This window comes from Dermacentor andersoni, chromosome 1, assembly GCF_023375885.2.
Source record: "Dermacentor andersoni chromosome 1, qqDerAnde1_hic_scaffold, whole genome shotgun sequence".
Taxonomy (NCBI): Eukaryota; Metazoa; Arthropoda; class Arachnida; order Ixodida; family Ixodidae; genus Dermacentor; species Dermacentor andersoni.
Genome location: NC_092814.1, coordinates 182,911,680 through 182,936,086, shown reverse-complemented (window position 1 = coordinate 182,936,086; position 24,407 = coordinate 182,911,680). Strand labels below are relative to the sequence as shown.

The window sequence follows — 24,407 nt, the reverse complement described above, 5'->3', positions numbered from 1 at the left end:
CGCTGACAAGCGTGCGTGCAGATCTGGGTTCGCACTCTCGAATACGCAGGCGAGCGGGAGAGCGAGTGAGTGAGTGCGCGCGCACTCTATTAGCCCCGAGAACGACCTAGAGGGGCGCTGCGAGCGCCGCTCGCGTGACGTCAGGGCACGGACTCGTGCCTGTCGTCTGCTGCAGTTCGGACGGTGTCCGGACGCCTTCTGCAGTCTTTTTGTTTGTTCGCTCTCGTTCCCAATGCTTGTATACTTATGACGGGCCTCTCAAATATATATTTTACGACGTCTTTTTTCGCGAAAACGTAATCGAAGAGCTTATTTCCTAGAGAATACATTTCTCGAAGGCAACGCTATAGTGCCACCCGAGGGAGCTCAGACCAGCCCATTACGGGTTTTTCATGCGCGGATCTACGCTTTCCAGTGGTAGCTCACGTGAATAATAAAAACATAGACGCAAAAGCACAGCACATAAGAATCTAGTTAAGATTCCATACCCACCATGGCGCAATGTGCGTGTCACAATTAAACACTGACTATATATGACTTCTACAACATTTATCCTGATTTTAACCCGCTAAAACATGTTTGCCCAACGAATACTTCACGGTATAATATCGATTTTTTTTTTATTTCTTCACAAAAACCCTCGGCAGTAACACGAGGACTTAACTACCACTGCAGTTTAGATTCGGCCAGCACCACTTGCGTTTTTAACTGGTTCTCAAAATTAGGCCGTTCTTCAGCGGTTAAATTTAAGTGGCGGTAACTTGAATCAAAGCTGATTGAGGTTGACAGCTGTTTGCAGCACACAGAAAGGAATGTCCCAATAGTTTTTCACTTTCCGTGCTACACGTTCAACTCACTTGAGCAATTAACTGGTGCTTCTTGCTTGAGAAACAGACATGATGAATCTGTTTTGAGAACTGACACATGCTGCTCCGGTCAAATATTTGAGTGAAATATGCATTTTGGACCGGTTCGCTGCAGCCAGCAAGAAGCCGAAGGCCCATTCATTAGTAGTGTTGCACATATTTAAGATGTCATTGTTCCCCAGTGGAGGTCAAGTGTTCATGTGAGACTTGTGGTGTCTTCTTTAAGAGGCGGGTACGCGAGGTTTTCTTTTATGCACTGATGAAGCAAATAGTTTTCAGTCTGTGTAATTGAACAACGCAGGATCGAGATATGTTGAGGCAGAATGTGTTTGCATTTTCCATTTCAACGCAGCCTAAGCTGCGCCGTAGTGCCTCGAGTATGCTGTAGGCATTGTAATTGGAGCTGTAAAGAGCTACTTCGTAGTTTCAATTCGAAGTTGTAGTGAACTGCTCGGTTTCGCGAACAATGCGCGTCTCGCCATAACGATAGTCGGTTGCTTCCGTTGCGGGAGGGGTGTGCCATATCGTCGATAAAAGCTACTGAGGGTCACTATTACACACTTCATCGCTCGCATTTGGTTGCTTCTCGATCTTAAACGCGATATTTTCGTTAATGTGATTGCTGTTATGGTATTCGTGAAGTATATATATATATATATATATACAAACACACACTATACACGATGCGCCGTCGTGTTAACAGCCAATGCGTTTCTGGGTCCCTATTTCAGAGAACGGTGAAAGTAGTAGCAAACCTTTTCACACAAAAAGCGCGCCTATCTCTTCCATTTAGCCTTTAATACAGTTGCCACATTTGATTAAAACAACGCACTAGAGTGATAAGAATTAGGATGAAAGCTTCGCTGGGCAGTGTCCTTCTACACGGATTTATAATGTTGACACCAAATATGAAGGTATTTCTTCCATGTAAAATGCTGTGGCTCTCATACTTAAGTAATAAGGGAATGTTAAGTGTTTAGAGGAGCATCATAAATAACTTCGCGTGTTGAACTTGCAGACATTATTTTTAAGCAAAATTTATGAACAGACAGGGTGCATATATGCATTGCAAGACGAGTAGACCCCTTCAGCGCTACATAGCTTGCGATATACAAGTCGCAAATTTTCATGACTCACGCGGTTTCAAAGAAGAAACTGTTGTCCACGCATGGCAGCAGAAATAATCCGAAATAATCTTTTGTAAGTATGGTTCAAGCCGCCAATACCCCAAGCACGCACCAAGAAAACGAGCGCGCGCGGCAGCCGAGCGAGCCGGAACGAGCGGCATCCTGGCCGTGACGTCACTCGCGAGATGGCGCCATTCCAAATTCTCGCCGCTAATAATGACATTGCGCGCGAGATGGCTTTCGATATTTTCACGCTCGGCGATTCCGTTTATGGTATACCCGTCAGAGTGTGCACCTGTATGTAATCTTGTTTTGAGGCGTCTTTTTGTTTTCTTATTTGTCCGCGTTATTTGAGGCGCTTTCCTCCACTCTACGAGCGTAATTAAAGTAGGTCGCGCAGGGATTGTCATCCCCCCCCTTTTTTTTTCTTCGGGGCAAGGAACGCGCGAGAAGTCTTGCATACGAAACATCGGTGCTGTATGCCGCCTCAGTAAAGGAATATGAACGCGCAGTACAACGGCGGATATGGCTGAGTTAAGGGTCAGTACTTGCGTTTTTCGTACTGGACCTCTTAACTTCGCTCCCCAGAGCATTGTTTTTAAGTGTTTAGCTTTGGAACTTGAGCGTACGTCCTCGCGTTCAAGGCGTGTGTGTTACCATGGTTATTTCCCTTAGCTTTCATGGTACGGTGCCGAATGTACACACTGGGCAAAAAGAAGATGTAAACAAGTTTCCATTGAAAAAATAAAAGTGCATGGTGCTGTCACAATAGTTACAAAAGCCTCTCACAAACGTCGTTGTTCCATCCTGACGGTAATTGGGAGCGCAGGAAAGAGTGCATTGAGTGGCCTATCCCGCGGCAATTTTGCGCGTATTCGCGGGCTTCTTTCACGCTCGCAAAAACACTTTTATGTAGCACATATTCAGCAACAGAAAGCTGTAACGGGAGTTTTTCCATGGTGCTCTAGAATTTTCTCATTGACACTCTTCATTTAAACGTTTGAGAAGCTGATTAATTAAGACGAATTATGTAATCAGGTGGAATACAAAAAAAAAAAAAAATAATAATACTCTATCTCCAAGCGACGACAAACAACAATACCGTGGTTCTGTCCAGCAACGTAGCATTTGCATATATTTAAATAATTGGTGCATGATAGTTGGGGCACGCTGTATAAGGCGCATACGCTGCGGCAAGAACATGCTTTAGCTCTGTTATTTGTTTGTCTCCGTGATGTCCTGTCTAGTGAGTGATTCGACAGGTATATGTTGAAGACGTGCGTCTTTGTAACGCATTTAAACGAGACTATGCAGATCTAACACACACGTTGGAATCTACGTGAAGCGAAGCTTTAGCGAAGCGTCTAACGATATATCCTTGGGCCACTAACGGTGGCGAGTACAGTTGTGTTTGCTTTCTTCCTGTGGCAGTGCGCAGCCTCGTGCAGTGTTTACGTTTATCCACCACAAAGGTCGTAACTTCTAATGTCGGGCCATATTTTTTTTTATGTTTGGCTCACGAGCCGTGCTGAAATTGAAACAGCAAATTAAGAATACGCACAGTGTGAGACGTCTGCGCAGCGGTATGTCACGGGAACGAATGCGGTGTATGACGCTTGTCGAGGGAATAATGCCGATGGCAGGAGTACGCACAGAGAAGTACGATATAAGTGCATTTAAGAATTCTGTATCTATTGTGTACCCACATGCGCACCCACATGCCGAATCGATAAATCAATGAAAATCAAAGAATCTATTAAATATACTTAGGTTCTTTCGTATTCGGGTTATATATATATATATATATATATATATATATATATATATATATATATATATATATATATATATATATATATATATATATATATATATATATATATCATCGGCCTACTTTTTGTCCACTCCAGGACGAAGGCCTCTCCCTGCGATCTCCAATTCCCCCTGTCCTGCGCCAACCGATTCCAACTAGCACCTGCAAATTTCCTAATTTCATCGCGCTACCTTCTGCCGACCTCGACTGCGCTTACCTTCTCTTGGCACCCATTCTGTCACCCTAATGATCCAACGGTTATCTAATCTGCGCATTACATCACCTGCCCAGCGCCATTTCTTTCTCTTAATGTCAGTTAGAATATTGTCTATATACCCGTTTGCTCTCTGATCCAAACCGCTCTCTTTCTGTCTCTTAAAGTTATGCCTATCATTCTTCGTCCCATCACTCTTTGCGCGGTTCTTAACTTGTTCTCAAGCTTCTTTATCAGTCTCCAAGTCTGTGCCCCATATGTCAGCACAGGTAAAATGCACTGATTGTATACCTTCCTTTTCAGTGATAACGGTAATCTTCCAGTCAGGAGCTCACGATATCTGCCGTATGCGATCCAACCCATTTTTATTCTTGTGTGAATTTCCTTCGTCAGGGTTCCCTGTGATTACTTAACCTAGGTAAACGTACTCCTTCACAGACTGCGAAGGCTGACTTGCGGTCCTGAACTCTTGTTCCTTTGTCTGGCTATTCATCATTATCTTTGTCTTCTGCATATTAATCTTCAACCCCACTCTTACACTCTCTTTTTTAAGGTCCTCAATCATTTGTTGTAACTCGTCTGCATTGTTGCTGAATAGAACAATGTCATCGGCAAACTGGAATGTTGCTGAGATATTCGCCGTCGATCCTTACTCCTAAGCCTTCCCAGTTTAATAGCTTGAATACTTCTTCCAAGCACGCAGTGAATAGCATTGGAGAGATTGTGTCACCCTGTCTGACCCCTTTCTTTATAGGTATCTTCCTGCTTTTCTTGTGTAGAATTAAGGTAGCTGTAGAACCTCTGTAGAGATTATCCAAGGTATTTACGTAAGCTGCTTGTACTCCTTGATTATGCAATGACTCTATGACTGCTGGTATCTTTACAGAATCAAATGCCTTTCGTAATCTATGAAAGCCATATAGAGGCTTATTGTGCTCTCCGGATATCTCGATAACCTGACTACTGACATGAATGGGATCCATTGTGGAGTATTCCTTTCTGAAGCCAGCCTGTTCCCTTGGTTGACTAAAGTCTAGTGTTGCCCTTATTTATTGGAGATTATTTCTTAAATCTTTTATATAATAGTGGGAGTAAGCTAATGGACCTATAATTTTTCAGTTCTTTAACGTCTCCCTTTTTATGGATTAGTATAATGTTTGCATTCTTCCAGTTTTCTGGGAGCCTTGCAGTCGATAGACACTTCGTATAAAGAGCCGCCAGTTTTCCTAGCATTATGTCTCCTCCATCTTTGATTAAATCGATTGTTATTCCATCTTCTCCTGCCGCTTTTTCCCGTTTCATGTCTTGCAAGGCCCTTCTGACCTCATCTCTAACTATAGGAGGAGTTTCTGTGTCTTGTTCATTATTGTTTCGAATGGAGTACTCCTGAGTCTTCTGGGTACTGTACAGGTCAGTATGGAATTCTTCCGATGCTTTAATTATACCTTCGAGATTGCCGATGATATTGCCCTGCTTATCTTTCAGTGCATACATCTTTGGTGTCCTATGCCAAGTTTCCTTCACACTGATTTCAGGCTGCGTCCATTTTTTACGGCTTCTTCAGTCTTTCTCGCGTTATAATTTCGAATATCACTTATTTTCACCTTTTTTATCAGTTTTGACAGTTCCGCGAATTCTATCTTATCTCTTGAGTTTGACACTTTCATTCTTTGTCGTTTCTTTATTAGGTCCTTTGTTACTTGGGAGAGCTTGCCTACTGGTTGCCGTGGTGCCTTGCCACTCTCTTCAATTGCTGCCTCTGAAGCCAGCCTCGTTACGGTTTCATTCATTACCTCTATGTCTTCTATGATGATACCTCTATAATTATGATCATCATCATCATTATCATCATCTCTCTGTTCTAAGGCTGCATATTTGTTTGCACGTACCAGCCTAAATTTGTCTGCTTTTACCCTTACTGCCTCTAAGTTGACCTGTTTGTTCTTGACCAATTTTACTCTTTCTCTGTTCAAATTTAGGTGAATCCTGGCCCTCACTAACCTATGATCACTGCGCTTTACCCTACCTATCACTTCTACATCCTGCACTATGCTGAGATTGGCAGAAAGTATGAAATCAGTTCATTTCTTGTTTCACTATGAGGGCTTTTCCAGGTCCACTTTCTGTGGCACGTTTCCTGAAGAAGGTGTTTATTATTCTCAGTTTATTCCTTTCTGCGAATTCTACCAGGATCTCTCCTCTAGCGTTTCTAGAATCGACGCCGTAGTTGCCAATTGCCTGTTCACCCGCCTGCTTTCTCCCCACTTTTGCATTGAAGTCACCCATTACTACTACATACCGATTTAGCACTTTTCTCATTTGCTAATTCGAAATCTTCATACACTTATCTACTTCCTCATCGTCGTGACTGGATGTTGGAGCGTAGGCTTGTACTACATTTAATCTATACGTCTTATTAAGTTTGATTACGACTACTGCTACCCTGTCATTAATGCTGCAGAACTGGTCAATGTTGCCCGCTATGTCCCTATGAATTAGGAATCCTACCCCGTATTGCTTCTTATCCGGCAGACCTCTATAGCAGAGGACATGACTGTTATTTAGCAATGTATAAGCCTCACCAGTTCTTCTAATCTCACTAAGGCCGCTAATATCCCAAACAACGTCTGATAATTCCTGAAAGAGTCCTGCGAAACTAGCCTCACTCGATTCAAACTTCCGGCTACCGCAACCGAGCATTCAACATAGCTCAGTAAGATAATCCCGCGGGCGGCTAGGCTACCTTGTCGCCAAAAAGTACGGCCCAGTGGGCCCTACATGCCTCTGAGATCCGCTGATTTATCCGCCCTTTGCGGGTCATAGGTTGCACGATATAGCGTCAATTCTCCGTGGTCCTAACGTCTTGTTTCCCGAATCTCACGGATGCACGAAGACTTGAACGCGCCTAGGTACACGATATATTTTCGCTGAACTTGAGCAGCACTTAACGCTTGTGTGTAAAAAAAAAAAGGAAAAGTTTTCAGCGATTACCGAGAGGCCCCCGAGTCGCGTATCATGCGCTCGTCGCGTCTGCTTGTCCCTTGGCGTCCGAAAACTAGCGCTTCCGGGTAGCTATTCGGAAGGCCGAGTCGTGCCGCCGTATCAATACCGCTCTGAGCCTCGCGCAAAGCAGGCTATATATATATATATATATATATATATATGTGTGTGTGTGTGTGTGTGTGTGTGTGTGTGTGTGTGTGTGTGTGTGTGTGTGTGTGTGTGTGTGTGTGTGTGTGTGTAAATTTGGGGGGTAAATATCGGGTGATATGTTGAAACAGGTAAACGGAGCTTAATTTGTTCCCTGCATGGTCGCGAAACAGAGGGAGAAGTCTGGCGTTTTGTTGTCTGGCATTCCAAAGTTCGGAATTTATTCGGGTAATTTTTCCAAACGATTAACACGAGCAATAGCCTCCCTTTGGACACAAACAAGCGAAATCGCTCACACGAACATTAATGACATAGAGATACTTCTAAATCATGTGACGAACTCACCTCTGCAAATCCTTGTTATCAGACAATATTAATACAGTTAAAAGAAAGAAAATTAACGAAAAACAACAGAGACGCGTTTGGCGGATCCTTCTTTGTGGTGTTCTCTGTGCTTAATTTTTTTTTTTATGCACACCGACGTGCTTCGCAGCTGGTGTGATGTTTTTCCATGTCTTATACAAGCTCCTGTTGAAGATGCATTATAATGGGCATTGTGAGCATTTCTGTGTCCATCGTAGAATGGACCTGTCATGCCTTTATAATACACGGTCCTTGTCTGTGGTCGTATTGTTTTACTGGCTGCGAGTGTACTCTCTTGCAGCAACCATAATGGATTACGAAGTAGAGACAAATCACCCTTCATTGAATGTAATCTAGTTGGGTAGACATACTCTCAACTTCGGAGCTGCTCTTCTCAATGCAATGCAACGTCAGCTCTACGTTAATTCGCTTACCAGAGCATTATCGCCATTTACCTGTCTGCGATTTGCGGGAAATGGAATGCACCATTGTCGTATTTATGTAAACGGGGCTGTTAAAAAAAATAAAAGAAAGACAAGTTGTCGTTCCCTCAAGGCCGGGAGTGTAAGTGGTTGAGTGTAGAACGAAAACAAGACGAATACGGTATTCATATGTTAATAATATTAATATGTATTTACATCTTGCTCAGAAAAGGCAGGCAGCGCTCATTAGCTTTTTTTTAATACCTTCGTTTGTTATTAGCCTTTATGAAAAAGGGTAAAGTTCGGCGAGAAATCAGGTTTAACCCGATTTCCATAAATTTTGTTGGGTATGCGAAAATCTGGAGCTATGGGGTTTTACCCGAAAAACGCAAGGACCCTAAATATAATGCGACATTTAATTAGCAGGTCGCTGTGCTTTAGACATACCTGTGAGCCGACATTAGTTGTGCAGGTTTTATGTAGAAATAATAATAATAATAATAATAATAATAATAATAATTATTATTATTATTATTATTATTATTATTATTATTATTATTATTATTATTATTATTATTATTATTATTATTATTATTATTATTATTATTATTATTATTTCGATTAACGCCTGCGACCGCTGCTGTCGCGGCGCGCGTACGCGGGATCATGCGGCTATTTTCAGACTTCGCGCGTTTTTTTTTTTTTCTTATTATTTTTTTTATATAACGCGGGGAAAAAAAATTTACGCGAGACATAGCACACTGATAACAGTTGGATCGGCTGCTTTAAAGCACACTTATTACTTTCAAGGTTCGCGCCCTCAATTCAATAATTAAAAAGATCGTTAATTATTCTCATCTAAATATCGATAGTTCAATTGCGGAAAGAAAAATCATCCTGATGCGGTATTTCACTGCTCACAGAATACCATTGGTTGCGTCCCCCTATATTCTACATTTTATTTGTAAGAGCGCGGCTAAAGTTGGCTGGGACAACCTGTGCACAAATGTACCCGCCGAGATGCTAACCGACGCAGCAGGCAACAGCCACGCACAACGCCGCAAAGTGGGCAACGAAAGGTCCGCTTCAAAGTTTATCCTAAAGGGGTGAGTTTCTATCTTTCTTGAGCGTTTGTTTGTTGCATAATGAAACCACATATTTTTATTCATTTGTTTTTCTTTTTTTAATCTCTTTATGTTCACGGCAAGTTGCGCAAACTGTGCTATTTATAATCGCTTTGGGCGCGCTTGCCTACTGCGTTATACAGGGTGTCCCACGTAACTTGAGCCAAGCACTAAAAATATGCAAATGCGAGGTAGCTGGACAGAACCAAGGTAATGTTTGCCGTCGCTTGGAGATACTCAGGTTATTTTTTTGCATTCCGCCTAATTAGATAAATAGTGTTAATTGATTAATCAACTTCTCCAATATTATAATGCGATGAAAAGTGTCAATGAGAAAGTTGTAGAGCGACACGAAAAACTCCCGATACAGCTTTCTGTTGCTCGATACGTGCTACATAGAAGTGTTTTTCCGAGCGTGAATGAAGCCCGCAAATGTACGCAACATTGCCGCGCGACTGGCCGCTCGAGGCACTTTGTGTGTGTGTGTGTGTGTGTGTGTGTGTGTGTGTGTGTGTGTGTGTGTGTGTGTGTGTGTGTGTGTGTGTGTGTGTGTGTGTGTGTGTGTGTGTGTGGTGTGTGTGTGTGTGTGTGTGTGTGTGTGTGTGTGTGTGTGTGTGTGTGCAGTCCACCGACGCCACATGTGGTGTCCTCATATGCAAGGAGCGGCAGTTGGGGCGGTCTCACTCTGTCTATTGGAAGGAAAGCGGGAAACCGTATACGCATTGGTTGAACCTGTTGCGACGGTAGCCGTGCGGTGAGACTTCCCGTGGCGAGAAGGCGCGTTTATTTTCGGGAACGGGCATTTACACACGACAGGGACGGTGACGCCGTGCATAGGCCTTGCGCATCGCTCTCCCTCGCGGCCGCGGTGTTTGTGTGGCTCACGTAACCGGAACCTCCCGCGCCCGGCACTGCGGCGCACCTCGTTAGCGGGCCGGGCTTCCTGTAAATAATGCACACCCGGTTCTCCCGCCGCCAAAGTGGGCTTCAAGTGGGTCACCGCGTTTGCGCGGCTCCCTAAGCTCACCGCCGTTCTTGCCCGGTCCTCTTTAGTTTTTAATTCCCGCGGTTATTTCTAATGAGGGCGGCTTTCTTTTTGCGTTTTCTAGCGGCTCCTGGAGTGACCTCGCGCGTCCCTTTGGCCGTGAGTGGTGTTTCGTCCCCGCTGTCCAGGAAGCGTGTCCCCATGCAGGGAATATGTAATAAGGAAGTTTGCGATCCTAACATCGCTGCTGGCTCGGATCACTATACTTGTTTGCATTGGTTGGAATTGGAGATGTACAGGCCAGGACATAAATCCTTCTACCTTTTTTTCCCCCTTCCAGATTTCGGTGCCACTGTGGTGTTTTTCAGGCTGCGAAACGAGCATGCGTTATACCCTAATGTGGCGCGACGGCGGCGTGTGAGAGAAACAATTGGACGCCTTTGCGGGGACCGCGAGTCGTTGGAACATCACGATTTCAGACTCTTGTTCTTTTTTGTCAGATTCCGCGCTTTCTGCAGGTGGCGTTACGTAAATCAGAATAAAGCTCGGGCAATTCTTGCTCTCGCGGAAGAAGACGAGAGACGTGTCCGACGGCTCTATAGGGAAAGATCGCTTCGTGTAACCACGCATGTATGCGAGCAGGAGGTGGTGCAGCATTTTGTGAATTTTCGCGTGAGAGCGGTGGTTGCACGTGGAGGCTTAATAATTAATCTCTTAAAAGAAGCAGGGAGCGTAAAAATACCTGCGATGCTACCTTTGCACAACGCTCGCCTCAAGCCGAATAGAAGCGGCCCGTCTCGTTTGTCGGCATAAAAAGCATGCGCCGGCGGTGTATAACCGCGCCTGCGTGCAACAATGCATGCAGGTGCGCCGCTTCTTCTGCTTCGTAACATTGAGCGCGCAGTGCGCACCTGTGTGTGCAATATCCTACGGGTTAATGTCCGCCGATCTGCTTCAAGACGATTTGTAGGAAGCGAGGTTCGCACCGTCGGCGTCTTTCTTCACGTGGTGTTACGCGTGCACCTTTTCGAACGCATGAACTTTCGACGCCGAGCAGCCAGGCCAGAGTGAAAGTACTTTCCCACTGCGTGTTATTATTATTATAACCCGCCGTGGTTGCTCAGTGGCTATGGTGTTGCGCTGCTGAGCACGAGGGCACGGGATCGAATCCCGGCCACGGCGGCCGCATTTCGATGGGGGCGAAAACACCCGTGTACTTAGATTTAGGTGCACGTTAAGGAACCCCAGGCGGTCGAAGTTTCGGCAGTCCTCCACTACGGCGTGCCTCATAATCAGAAAGTGGTTTTGGCACGTGATACCCCATAATTTTATTATTATTGGAAAAGAAAAGCAGGCTAGCTGTGGTTTCCGAAATATTAGCTTAGGGATGGGCACGCGTAGTGGGCCAGAGGAAGGCATCGCGGGCTCTAATCGCAAGTTGAAAGTCGATCGTGAATTTCCTTTCGTTCGCCGCTGCAATACCACTTTCTCTCACTCGATACTGTAACTGAGCAGCACATTACCTAAGCAACTAGTTTTGTGCTCTCGAGAGCTCGGCTTTGAGTCCCATTCGGAGGTCGTTAGGAAGGAAGGAAAAATGTTGCGGTCCTCTGTTCTGGGCAGAGGGTTCAGTGCAGTGCGCATATTGCCCGTGGTCAGCTTATGTTTGGAGCGCGTATACGGACGCGGCAAAGTACAGCGCATTGGAAGGCGCGGTGCGTTGCGAGAAATGGCATGAAATTATTATATTTTTTTTCAGCATATAAACCGAAGGATTCTGAGCACGCGATGACGACGCCCGACAAACTCAAAACTCCGGCACGATGCATATATCGCACACGTGCGCGATATACTGTTCACCTGCGCGACCGATCTCAGATGAAGAAGGGCATCGCCGTAGATCGCGGGGCCTCGTACAGGGCACGAACTGGCGCTAAAGCTGCCACCGCTTCGCGCCATAGAACACTACAGCCGGTGCACGATAAACCGTCCGTTGGAATAACCCTAGAATATATATATATATATATATATATATATATTACTGTTGACTATTCTCCGTTTCCTCATTTCGCAATCAAAATAATATCGGATGCAGCAATGCCGAATGCTACACTCAACCAATAGTACGGCCGGGCACAACAAAACACGGCACAAAATATGATGCGATATATACTGTATACGAGAAAACGTGAGAATGCCCCATGTTAAAATAGACGTTGAACAAAACACTAAGCCGACAGGTGTATGTAGGGGCCGAGACAGACGCGGTTTGCCCATTGTTCGTCGACAAAGGCCGCACGGACACTGCTTAAATACAGCGAGCCTCATCGAAACAGGTGGTGGTGTGAGTACTAATGTGGCAAGGAAGACGAACGCGGCTCCCGTTTACGGGAATCTGCTGGAAGCGCGCGGCTCCGACGAGGCGCGAAATTGAGGACGCGCGGTGGAATATGGGACGCGTGTGCTGCCGCTCAGCGTTGCGAGAAACGGCGCGCATTGTGTGTAAGTCGACGTAACTGCGTTACGCGCGCTTCCTCCTGCGTGTGCGCGCGCTATCCGGTCGCGAAGGAAGCGCGCGAAGTAAGGAAACGCACAGCCCACCCCGGCTCTCGCTTTTGGCGGCCCCTTCGGGCCGCCGGAGTGCTGTGCGTAACAGCGGCCGCTACTTGTATTGGAGGCGAGTGCTTGCGGAGTCGCCATCTGTCGGGAGCGCCCCCCCCCCCCCCCCCCCCTTGCGTAGTATGAGGGATAACGCGGCGCGCTGCTCATAGGTTTGCCTGTCGGCGCACAATAAAAAACACCACGCGGGAGCCTTCTTCTGGACATTTCTCTAAGTACTGTCGAAATGAAGGAAGTTTTTTACTATCAAAATAATAATCTTGCGCAAACAGAGAGCACAGGATGGTTTACAGACTCTGTCTCTCTACCGAATACGTACAGTTAACGCCCATAGCCGATGGCTGTTTGCCGGTTCTAGGTTTCGCGAGCCAAGCTTCACGCAGCTTCTTGTCCTGCGGGTCGGCGTGAAGGCAGACACCGGGCTCCGTTGCGTGCGTCCGGCATTGCGGCACCGAGCAGTAGCTATACGATGTTGGACGCCTTCAAAGGCAGCCACTGCCTATTATGGTGCTTTCAAGTGTTGTCAAGCACACACCTGAAGCGGGAAAAACTCCCCACTTAATCAGAACCGCAGCCCAGATGGGACATTTAACTTTCGTTTTCAGCAAGCTTCGGCGCTTCCGAAGCAGCCGACGCGGCCGCTGTGTCCACGTGATCCCTCATGCCACGTCATGCTGACGGCAGTGCCAGCTTTTCCAGCGGTGGAGCTCGCCCCCAATACTCGTATGGTTTTGGATTTGTTATTTGTTTATTATTATTTTTTTTGCAAGATAGATGCATCGTGGCTTTTGCTTCAATTATCAGTGCTGGTAAAAAAAAAGAAAGGAAAAGCAAGGGCTAACAGTTGGAGCAAAAAGCACCCAGTGCGTCTGCATTGATTTCCGACCCGAGATCATGCTTATTTCACGTAGAGGAATTTGCTCTGTTTTATTTTCATCGCAATTAGCCGTTCAGTCAGGGCTACGTAATGCGGTGCATTTAAAAAGTTGGAAATTTTTGTCTCCGGATGGGCTTCGGACTGGTGTCTGTTCATTTGTGAGCCAGTGGTATACATCCACTTCACCACGGCAGTTACGTTCAAGTGGTGGAATAGTGGGAGCATGTTGCGTAGCTTGTCAGAGAGATTGTCACCTTGGTCGGGCGCAATTGGAAACACAAAGGAGCCTGCTGGCCGTATTTCGCACCCCCAGCCGCTCCTTACACGCCCTCATGCTGCCGGCCCGTTACGGAGCATCTCTTGCCGTAACCTCCACTCTACTTTCGTCCCTACACGTAACCATCACCATCAAGGAGTTGGCCGTTAGCGTAAAGATGAAAATATTCATTGTTTGCGCACGCGGTATAACAACTGCCAGGTATAGTTAGCCTCCTTGTTAACGTTGGTTGGATAGCATACATAGGACCCGTCGCGGAACAAGGCACCGTCTTGATTATCTGTAGCTGGGCGCGCAAACAGCAAAGATCGAAATAGTGACTATGCATTTTTTCCTCTCTAGAGGGCACAACTTGACTTCCCTTATGCTTTCCAGTGATTGTTTTCCTCGTTGATTTTATCGACACCCGCGTCCCTTTCGCTAGATTGCTCTCGAGGTTCGCAGAAGCGGGTTTTTCGCTGACCGAGAATCTTCGTTTATGAAATCTTGGCGCGTTTCTTCATCGCCGAGAGAAGGGCAGGCAAAGCGCGACGACGTTAGACCCCAGACCCCAACGATATGTGCGCAGGGAGCGAGGCAGCACAGTACGTCGGCGAAGGCGCTTTCTAGCCCTCGATGCAATCGGAATGCTGGTTCGCCTCTGGCGCCTAACCGAGAGTTTCTGTAGCGACCCGAGTGCATCCTTATTGGGCGTAGAGTGCGTTCAGGAGACGCGAGCTCAAGGCCGTCGCTGGCCTCCGGCCACATTGTACGAGGGAGAGTTACCTGTTTGGCTTTCCGTTTGGGACGCGAGTGTGACAGCGCTAGCCTCGGGCGCTTTCTTGTTTGTGGAGGCTCGCGTGCCGCAGGTATTTTGTTTTCTTCGTCTGGCTGTTCGTGCGCGGCTGCCTGATATTTCGGAGTTTCTTGTGTACGTTTGTACTGCTGTTTAACGAGCACCTATATAACTGAGGTTGAGCTTGACCAGTCTCATTTACCGCATAACGATGGGGGCGAAATGCGAAGACATCCGCGTACTTAAGTTTAGGTGCACGTTAAAGAACCCCAGATGATCCAAATTATTCCGGAGTCCCTCACCACGGCATGCATCATCGTGGTTTTGGCACGTAAAAGCCCATAGATTAATTTTTTTTAACCAATCTCATTTAGCAAGCTTTCATTGAGATTCCAGCACGAAGCCATAGTACCATTGGCTGGCCACGTTCTGGTTATTTCTGTATGGTTTCCCATACATATTCTTTGTCGCGTTATCATCAGAGGTATATCGGAAGCATGTTGTGCCTGCTTCTATACTGTTCCGTCTGCACCGATCCGGCACTCGCGTTGCGAAGGCACAGCAGCGCTGCTCAGTGCACCGGATCTGGGATGGACCTAGAGGATATGTGGACTTCCCTTGTGTTTACAAGCTCGAGCAAATATTCTGGGTAGTTGTGAGCCGGGACACAAAACTTCCGAAGCACGCGCATCGCGCTGTCCAGCATTCACGATTATTTATTTGTTCGTGTGTTTGGAACGCGGCCAGAGCGGACGAGCTGTGGCTCGGAGGCGATCGGGCCCGAGTGCCGGCGTTAGCAGTCTGACTGATGACGAACGCAAAATCTCCCGACTCTGGTGCCAGGCTATTCCTATAAGTCAGATACCAAATGCGATATCGGGACATCGTACGACTCTTAGAACCAAACTCGGGTGCTGGTTACTTTAAAGCTAGCGAGTTTAGTGACATTCTGCTGGGGACTTTTTTTTTTGTTTTTGATGCTCGATTCTCATGCCTTAAATAACAAGGATGGACTATAGAGCTAAAGTGCATTAAGCGGGTGTAAACCGATTTCACAGAAGAAAAAAACGATATGTTCTGTGTACTCCGTATTTTCACGATTATACGGCGCCCCCGATTGTAACGCGCAGTTATATTACCGCCCAAATAAATATTAAAAAAAAGATAGCTTGGTGCCGATTCTACCTCGCACATCAAGTAACGAAACTGAGTCGACGCGTACTGTGTTGAAACAACGTTATGGAACATACAAAGGCACACAGACGCACGCACAGCTGAATCTTAGCGGCTGGTCGCTATCGTAGTCCGACGACACCTCCTTTTCGCTGTCTACCGACCACAGAAAGTCATCCTCAGTTCCATCTAATGCATTAGAAAGGCCACACGTACAGCAAACTGGAAAATGGCAACCTTGCCAAGGCTATAAAAAAACAAATAAAATCTGTTCGATGACAGTGGGGCTAGCTAGCTACCTTGCATTGAGCTTTTCTTTTTTGGTAAGAACCGGTTTTGTTTTTGATTTTGAGTAGAATTAATTACGATTGCAATGCGCATGCCAATTTCAACGCACCTGTTATTCAAAGAAGGTGCGCATTAGAATCGTGCAAATACGATAATTTGCCTACGAGGCCGATACTGAAAATGTTGAAATTCGTCACAGCCTTTCGAACGACGCTACGCTAAATTCTAGTGCAATATATATGCTCAAACTCTGTCAAACGAGCTTATAGTAGAGTTGCTGACCGCTTAAAGAGCCGCAGCTAGTCTTTAACATTCACGAGTTCCAACTTCATGTCTTTCCCGAAGCTATAGCAGTGCTCGACGAAGCCACTTGTCGATTGCCACTGTGCGACGAGCCACTGGTAACAGACCGTTCAAGAATGCATCTCGCGCAGTTCTGTCCTTGTGCATATTCACTAACACAAAACGAGATGTGTTAGAACCGATTAGGCACTGCTACGCAAGTTTTGTATCCCTTTGTTGAGTTACTTCTCCTAAATCACGCTTGATGAGCCGCTTTAAGAAATAATAATAAAGCCAGGCCATGAAGGACCGTGCCCAGTTAAGCGCTATGTATCTGCTATTGTAGTATTACCGGCATTGCCGTTATATTTTATGCCAGCAAGGCTACGGACATTTCAAGCCAGCGCGTCTGATTTCCACGTTGTAATACGTCAGAAAGTTTTTTTTAACACTATGCTCCGTGTACAGCAGCTAGCTCGCGCGTCATATTCCGACGTCGCTGTCCGACGCGCCGGTTGTCCCTCTTTGCTACATCCGGAGACGCCAGCAAGCTCGCGTCGGCGGTGCGTTGTCTAGTAGCGCCACAAATGTTCAGCGGCGAATGTCGTCACTCTTTCCATTCGCGGCGTGGCCCCTGAGAGTTGCTGCGGTGCTCGGCCGATCTCGGGGGGCATGGTTGATTACCAGGGCTGCCGCCACTGCGCGTCTCCATATGCGCACGCACGTACGCACGCACTCACAATGGTGGCAGGTGCTGCCATCTAGCAGGGCCGCCAACAGTCGCACGCTTTCCGGCGCCCTCGGCGGATGTCGTCATCGCGCGTTGTTCTACTTCGATTCAATTAGAATACCGCCTGCCGGCGCTCTGGTGCCGATACCCGTCGTCGTCGCCTCTCCAAACCGGACCCCTCACCCCTGCCTCTTCAACTCCACCTCCTTTCCCTTCGGCGTTCTCGTTTTCATTGCGAGTGCTGCGCTTTAGCGGAACGCGCTTGAAGAGTCGAGGAATATGGGTGACCCAATGCCCCTCAGAGCTGGGTGGCCCACTCAGTCGCTGCGCCTTTAGCAGGGAACGGAGTTCTGTTATTCCCGATGCCCCGTGCCACTGAGACCAGCGCACTTATCGATACTGCGGTATGACGTTTACTTAATGCGGTGTAGTACCAGTGCACAATAGTTTTAAGTCTGTTTTTCGGTATATGCAAGTGCGACACGGCCGCTGTGGTTTCACGAATTGCGACTACAAAAATGACACGTATTCACGTGTGCAATGTATTTTCCTAGTCTTGTTAGATTGGATTCCGTGCTGAATGCTTAATTAAAGGGGTTCTGTGGCATACTTTCAGCGGGTAACGTCAGCCTTTTATAAAGTTCCAAACATGCGGTATTAAAACGAAAATGGTCAACATGAGGCTTTGTGCGGCTGCTGAACAGGACATGTTTACGTCGCACATAAAAAACGCTGCATGGATTGATGGTGATGCCTTGAGTTTCGAGGTGTTAAGCTGGTGTCTAACGGAGAAAGTGCACGCAATGAATGAATAATAGGAATTTGAATAACAGGATTCGAATATCTATTTTTGTAGCCACTACGCGCTGCCTCATATAGAGTATTCAGTGTAGAACATGTTTGGACGTTTCACGTAGCGTCGTTTTCTCTTATACATATGCTATTCGTTTTTCCTTCTCGAGTTTTTTCACCGACACTTTCTAGTCTGTACAGTGGCAGGTTCACACAGCTGAAACAGACACTAACAAACGTTGCGAAGTGAGACTCTGTTGAAAGTGTGTTCGAAGAACTGCAGTGTCTCCGAAACGAGCGATGTTGGACGGCAAGCGAAGCATGTCGAGCAGCGCTGACAAACCCTGAGGGTCTCTCCCTTTCTCCGGGTGGCAGTGCGCCGCTGTGAGGCAGCGCCGCGGCAGCCCCGAGCGGTGACCCACTTCGTGCGGCCGCGTCGGAAGCGATAAACGAGAAAGTAAAAGTGTGGCGAGGGGTGCCGTAGGAAGGGAAGTTGTTGCAACGCTTTCTTTCTTACCTCTTCGTTCGTCTAGCGCCCCTCCGCAAAGCCCGCTCCCCGCCTGGTTCCCCTCGCTTCCTTTTCGTACCCCGAGTTGCGCCTAGGTCTTGCGCCGCCGATGTGCCCGTCGTCGTAACGCTTTATGGGCGGCTGGCACTAGTCATGAGAGTTAAGAATTTTGACTGTGACAAGAGCCTTCGACAGGCCTTGCTCCTTGCGGTAGCGCAGATGCACTCGCCGTGCGTTCCTTGCCTTAGCCGCGCAGGTTCAAGAAATGAAAGACGGAAGAAAACGTTTTGTCAGGCTAAAACGTCATAAGTCACTCGACTAGTTGCCGTGTTCGTAGTGGGCTTCTTCGGCTATGTACAGTTCCGGACTGTCCGGAAACAGCCCGTGGCTTCCGCTCTGACACAGGGGCACGTCACATATACGTGACCTAGCGGCCAGTGACTGTCCGAAGTGTGACCGTTAATCATCCCAGTGGATGAAAAAAAAAAACAAGATCTGATTATGAGGCACGCCGTAGTGGGGGACTTCCGAAATTCGGATCATCTGGGCTTCTTTAACGTGTACCTATACCTAAGTACACGAGTGCTTTCACATTTCGCCCCCACCGAAATGCGGCCGTCGTGACCGGGATTCGAGCACGCGATCTCGCGCTTAGCAACCGAACGCAGCCACTAAGCAACCACGGCGGGTCTCCCATATAGTTACCGGGCGCTAGTTAGAATTGGTTGGCGCAGGACAGGGGTAATGGGAGATCGCAGGAAGAGGCCTTCGTCCTGCAGTGGACATAAAGCAGGCTTATGATGATGATTATGATGATGATGATGATGAAGGGTGTCCCAACTATCATGTACCAAGATTTAAAATATGCAGATACCACGTAGCTGGGCAGTTCCAAGGTAATGTTGTTTGCCGTCGCTTGGAGATTCCGCCTAAATACATAAGTAGTATTAATTAATCAACTTCTCAAATATTATAGTTAGATATTAGTTAGATACTAGTTAGATATTATAGTTACTGTGAATGACGAAACTAACTTTTCTCGTGTTCCTTCCTCGTGGTAGTTCGAGCTTCTAGACTCCCTGTTAGACTACACATCGTCCGGACTGGCCCACATTCCCCACTTCTTTTGTAGCAGCTAACTCTACGTATAGAGACTGTGCGACGCTTTGCCGCCTTCGTGATCGGCCCAGGTTGAGCAGGTTTTAAAGTTTCATGATTTTATCGCCAAAGTGCAAATCGTCGTTTTAACATACACTATACATGACATACCCATAGGTACGTACAATTTTATTGCACGCAGTCGCTGATGATGTCGCTATCCGCGTTTCTCTCGCTTACGCTCGTCCAGTGCCTGTGTAGAACCACAACAATCGGCTTGTAAGCTCGCGTAGAACCCGGCGTGCTGGCATAGTGGCTATACACGGCGTTGCGCTGCTAAAACCGAGGGTGCGGTAGGAAATGCCGGCCGCGGCGGCCGCGTTTTGATGGAGGCGAAATGCAAAAACGCATGTGGTACCGTCCATTGTGTGCACGTTAAGGAACCCCAGGTGGTGAAAATTAATCCGGAGTCCCCCACTATACGGCGTCCCTCATAATTATATCGCGGTTTTGGCACATAAAACCGCAGAATTTAAAATTTTTACAGCGAAGCTGTATAGGACTAGGTTCTGGAAAAAATTGCATGCGTCTATGGAGCTGTGTATATTGAAAATTTCTCCCCATACGTGGCTGATTCCGAAGATAGGGAAATACCGGGCCTATCCGTGGTGGAGGTGAAGCAGGCGTTAAGCACTCGGCCAACTTGCAAAATAAGTGTAATATCTTAGGTCCAAATTCAACCCGTATCAGATATTAAGCTGATAAGAACAGATACTACACTTTGACCCGAGTCGCGACCATGTCTACGTTCGCACCGCCCTCTCTTTGTCGGCGTTCCAAGCGCTTGCGTGTCTCCTTCCCTTTCCTTCCACTCTGCCGTGGTGGCGGTCCCGTAAGCGTGCTGCCCGCCAGGACCGCGAGGCGGAAAGAAATGCGAACCGTCCACGTGGCCCCGATCCCAGAAACTTGGAACGAACTTTCGCCCGAGTAACGGCCAGCTTTCAGAGGGAGTTTGTGGGAAACAAATTTGGTGTGGCCTGTGTTGTGTGTGACCGCTTGTGGCTTTCGAGCGACCTCACAACCATTACTGCACTGCGGGACGTCGACCAACGCACGATCGTATTGGCTATAGTCAAGCACTGTGTGCCCTCGGAGTGCGGTGAGATGCGTGTCTGTCCTACGCGCCGGGATTCCTTAGTGAAAGGTGTCGTGCCGCGTTTTTGCAACAATACATGGGTATGTATACCTCCCGGTGCCTCATCGTCTTCCGAGGCTCAACATCGTGGAGGAGCGACTAGTCGCGCCTCGCCTTACACCTGTGTGCACACGGCGTTTGACGCACGGCAGTGGACAGTTCGCCGTTAAGGGGCCCACATGCACGGCTTCCCTGGTCATCCACCTTCACAAGAGGAATGGCACTGGATTTTTTTTTAAGCTTGCGTCGAACGGCATGGGAGTGGAAATTATGCCGTCGCCGTCACACGATCGTCGTCACCGTCGTCTTGCAGCTGTCATCACACGCTGTTAAGAACGGCCCAGCTGAGGCGCAAGTTTTGCCAGCCATTTGCGACAGCGGCGTCAACTTTATAGGAACGCCACCGTTACGCTCTAGCCTCGTCGTCACTATTCTTACCGAACCCACCAACGCCGACCTGTTCTGCTATGAGCGGGGGAGTTGCTGTGGGAACGTCTACAAAGGCCCCTTCCCACGCGCCGTCCAAGACGCAAGACAGCGGGCACCTGGCGGCGCGCTGCGGGGGTCAGCTCGGGGAATAAAAGGCACCTTTCCTGACACAAGCCCCGAGCTCTACGAAGTCCGTCTGACGTCGGCTCCGGACCGTGAACCTCGCGCAAGGAAGTGTGTGTGTGAGTGTGTGTGTGTAAACCGTCCCGCAGAGAGGCGACTTGTTTACGATGACTGGACGGCCGTTTCCGTCACCTGGGTATCGGGGGAGCACTGAGTGTTTATAAACCGCTGTTGTCCGGCTGCTCAGTGCACTTTTTCAAGCAGTCATGTTAGACTGATGTACTTTCTCTCGCAGTCATGCTAGACTGATGAACTGCATGTAGATACTGTAAATAAACCCATATTCCTCGTTCTCGATGAGAAGCAGTCCTTCCCTTCATCAACGTCCTCAGCGTGGATAAGTTACACTACGGCATGGGCCAGCTACCTTCTAATTCATGCCGGACTCCAATCTTGACAACGGGGAGCGATGGGATTGAGCCCCCAATCCTAACAACACACACTCGCGTCAGACACCTAGCTCCTCCGTCATTCACACACATTGGTGCACCTGGTAACGCTTTATGTAATCCCAAACGATGCTGGGTAGCCAGCTACCAGCAAAGTGCTTTGCATAACATCGATTCCCCCAGTGCGTGGTATATCTGCCACATTTCTAAAATTTTATTTTTGTCCCGTGTTCTTAAATTTGACCCCTGTAGTTCAGATTTGAACCAGTGACATCTAAGCGAGCGTTGGAGCTCTGTCTTTGTTCAAACTGTGTAGTTCTTGCGATGAAGGAGACTGAAAAACAAAAGATAAAACAAAAATAAGATATTGAAGCGAGAAAACGAGAAAGTGGCCGGGTGTCCTCGCTTTCCATCTGACCCTTTTGACCCGTTGACAGAATGACCAAGGCTTTTTTGTGTGCCCAGAGCAAACACAAGTGTGATTTTGTGAGAGCCAAAGGTGCCATTTCCTTGACCCGAGCCTGGTAGCCGTGTTTCGGCGAATACCACGTGGTTCCAAGGTTACATGTAGTGATGGCGACGGGACGTGGCTAGTCGGGCTCATTTAAGCCCTGCACCCGTCCCCGGCATGAAGTGAATGGCATTCCTCGCTTATGGCGGGTTTCAATTTTAGTTTTTTGATTAATGTTATGCTGCGACGCAGCAGAGGGTGCCAAGAATCCCTGCTTCCGGACAGGCCGCCATTGGAATCTGAACCTGGCAACGTTTAACGCTAGAACGTCATCTAGTGAGGCGAGTCTAGCAGTGTAATTGGAGGAATTAGAGGGCAGTAAATGGGGTATAATAGGGCTCAGTGAAGTTAGGAGGACGAAAGAAGCATATACAGTGCTGAAAAGCGGGCACGTCCTGTGCTACCGTAGCTTAGCGGAGAGACGAGAACTAGGAGTCGGATTCCTGATTAATAAAGATATAGCTGGTAACAAACAGGAATTCTATAGCATTAACGAGAGGGTGGCAGGTATTGTTGTGAAACTTAATAATAGGTACAAATTGAAGGTCGTACAGGTCTACGCCCCTACATCCAGTCATGATGACCAGGAAGTCGAAAGCTTCTATGAAGACGTGGAATCGGCGATGGTTAAAGTCAAAACAAAATACGCTATACTGATGGGCGACTTCAATACCAGGGTAGGCAAGAAGCAGGCTGGAGACAAGTCAGTGGGGGAATATGGCATAGGCTCTGGGAATAGCAGGGGAGAGTTATTAGTAGAGTTTGCATAACATAATAATATGCGGATAATGAATACCTCCTTCCGCAAGCGGGATAGCCGATAATGGACGTGGAGGAGCCCGAATGGCGAGACTAGAAATGAAATAGACTTTATACTCTGCGCTAACCCTGGCATCATACAAGATGTGGACGTGCTCGGCAAGGTGCGCTGCAGTGACCATAGGATGTTAAGAACTCGAATTAGCCTAGACTTGAGGAGGGAACGGAAGAAACTGGCACATAAGAAGCCGATCAATGAGTTAGCGGTAAGAGGGAAAATAGAGGAATTCCGGATCAAGCTACAGAACAGATATTCGGCCTTAGCTCAGGAAGAGGACCTTAGTGTTGAAGATATGAACGACAATCTTATGGGAATCATTAAGGAATGGGCAATAGAAGCCGGTGGTAACTCCGTTAGATAGGATACCAGTAAGCTATCGCAGGAGACGAAAGATCTGATCAAGAAACGCCAATGTATGAAAGTCTCTAAGCCTACAGCTAGAATATAACTGGCAGAACTTTGCAAGTTAATCAACAAGCGTAAGATAGCTGACATAAGGAAGTATAATATGGATAGAATTGAACATGCTCTCAGGAACGGAGGAAGCCTAAAAGCAGTGAAGAAGAAGCAGGGAATAGGCAAGAATCAGATGTTTGCGTTAAGAGGCAAAGCCGGCAATATCATTACTAATATGGATGAGATCGTTCAAGTGGCTGAGGAGTTCTATACAGATTTATACAGTACCAGTAGCACCCACGACGATAATGTGAGAGAGAATAGTCTAGAGGAACTTGAAATCCCACAAGTAACGCCGGAAGAAGTAAAGAACGCCTTGGGAGCTATGCAAAGCGGGAAGGCAGCTGGGGAGGATCAGGTAACAGCAGATTTGTTTAAGGATGGTGAGAACATTGTTCTAGAAAGACTGGCCACCCTATATACACTATGCCTCATGACCTCGAGCGTACCGGAATCTTGGAAGAACGCTAACATAATCCTAATCCATAAGAAAGGGGACTTCAAAGACTTGAAAAATTATAGACCGATCAGCTTACTGTCCGTTGCCTACAAAGTATTTGCTAAGGTAATCGCATATAGAATCAGGAACACCTTAGACTTCCGTCAACCAAAGGACCAGGCAGGATTCCGTATAGGCTACTCAAGAATAGACGATATTCACACTATCAATCAGGTGATAGATAAATGTGCGGAATATAACCAACCTTTATATATAGCTTTCATTGATTACGAGAAAGCGTTTGATTCAGTCGAAACCTCAGCAGTCATGGAGGCATTGCGGAATCAGGGTGTAGACGAGCCGTATGTAAAAATACTGAAAGATATCTATAGCGGCTCCACAGCCACCGTAGTCCTCCATAAAGAAAGCAACAAAATCCCAATAAAGAAAGGCGTCAGGCAGGGAGATACGATCTCTCCGATGCTATTCACAGCGTGTTTAC

General features: G+C 47.2%; 1 protein-coding gene and 1 non-coding gene across 2 annotated transcripts in view; one reads left to right on the top strand and one right to left on the bottom strand.

The window, feature by feature from the left end:
* The window catches only part of ftz-f1 (ftz transcription factor 1), a 347,537-nt gene that overhangs the window by 46,124 nt on the left and 277,006 nt on the right, over positions 1-24,407 (top strand). The window lies entirely within an intron of this gene.
* On the bottom strand, positions 20,105-20,288 carry LOC126547481 (U2 spliceosomal RNA). Its single transcript, XR_007602731.1, has one exon. It is a non-coding gene; the product is annotated as a U2 spliceosomal RNA (small nuclear RNA).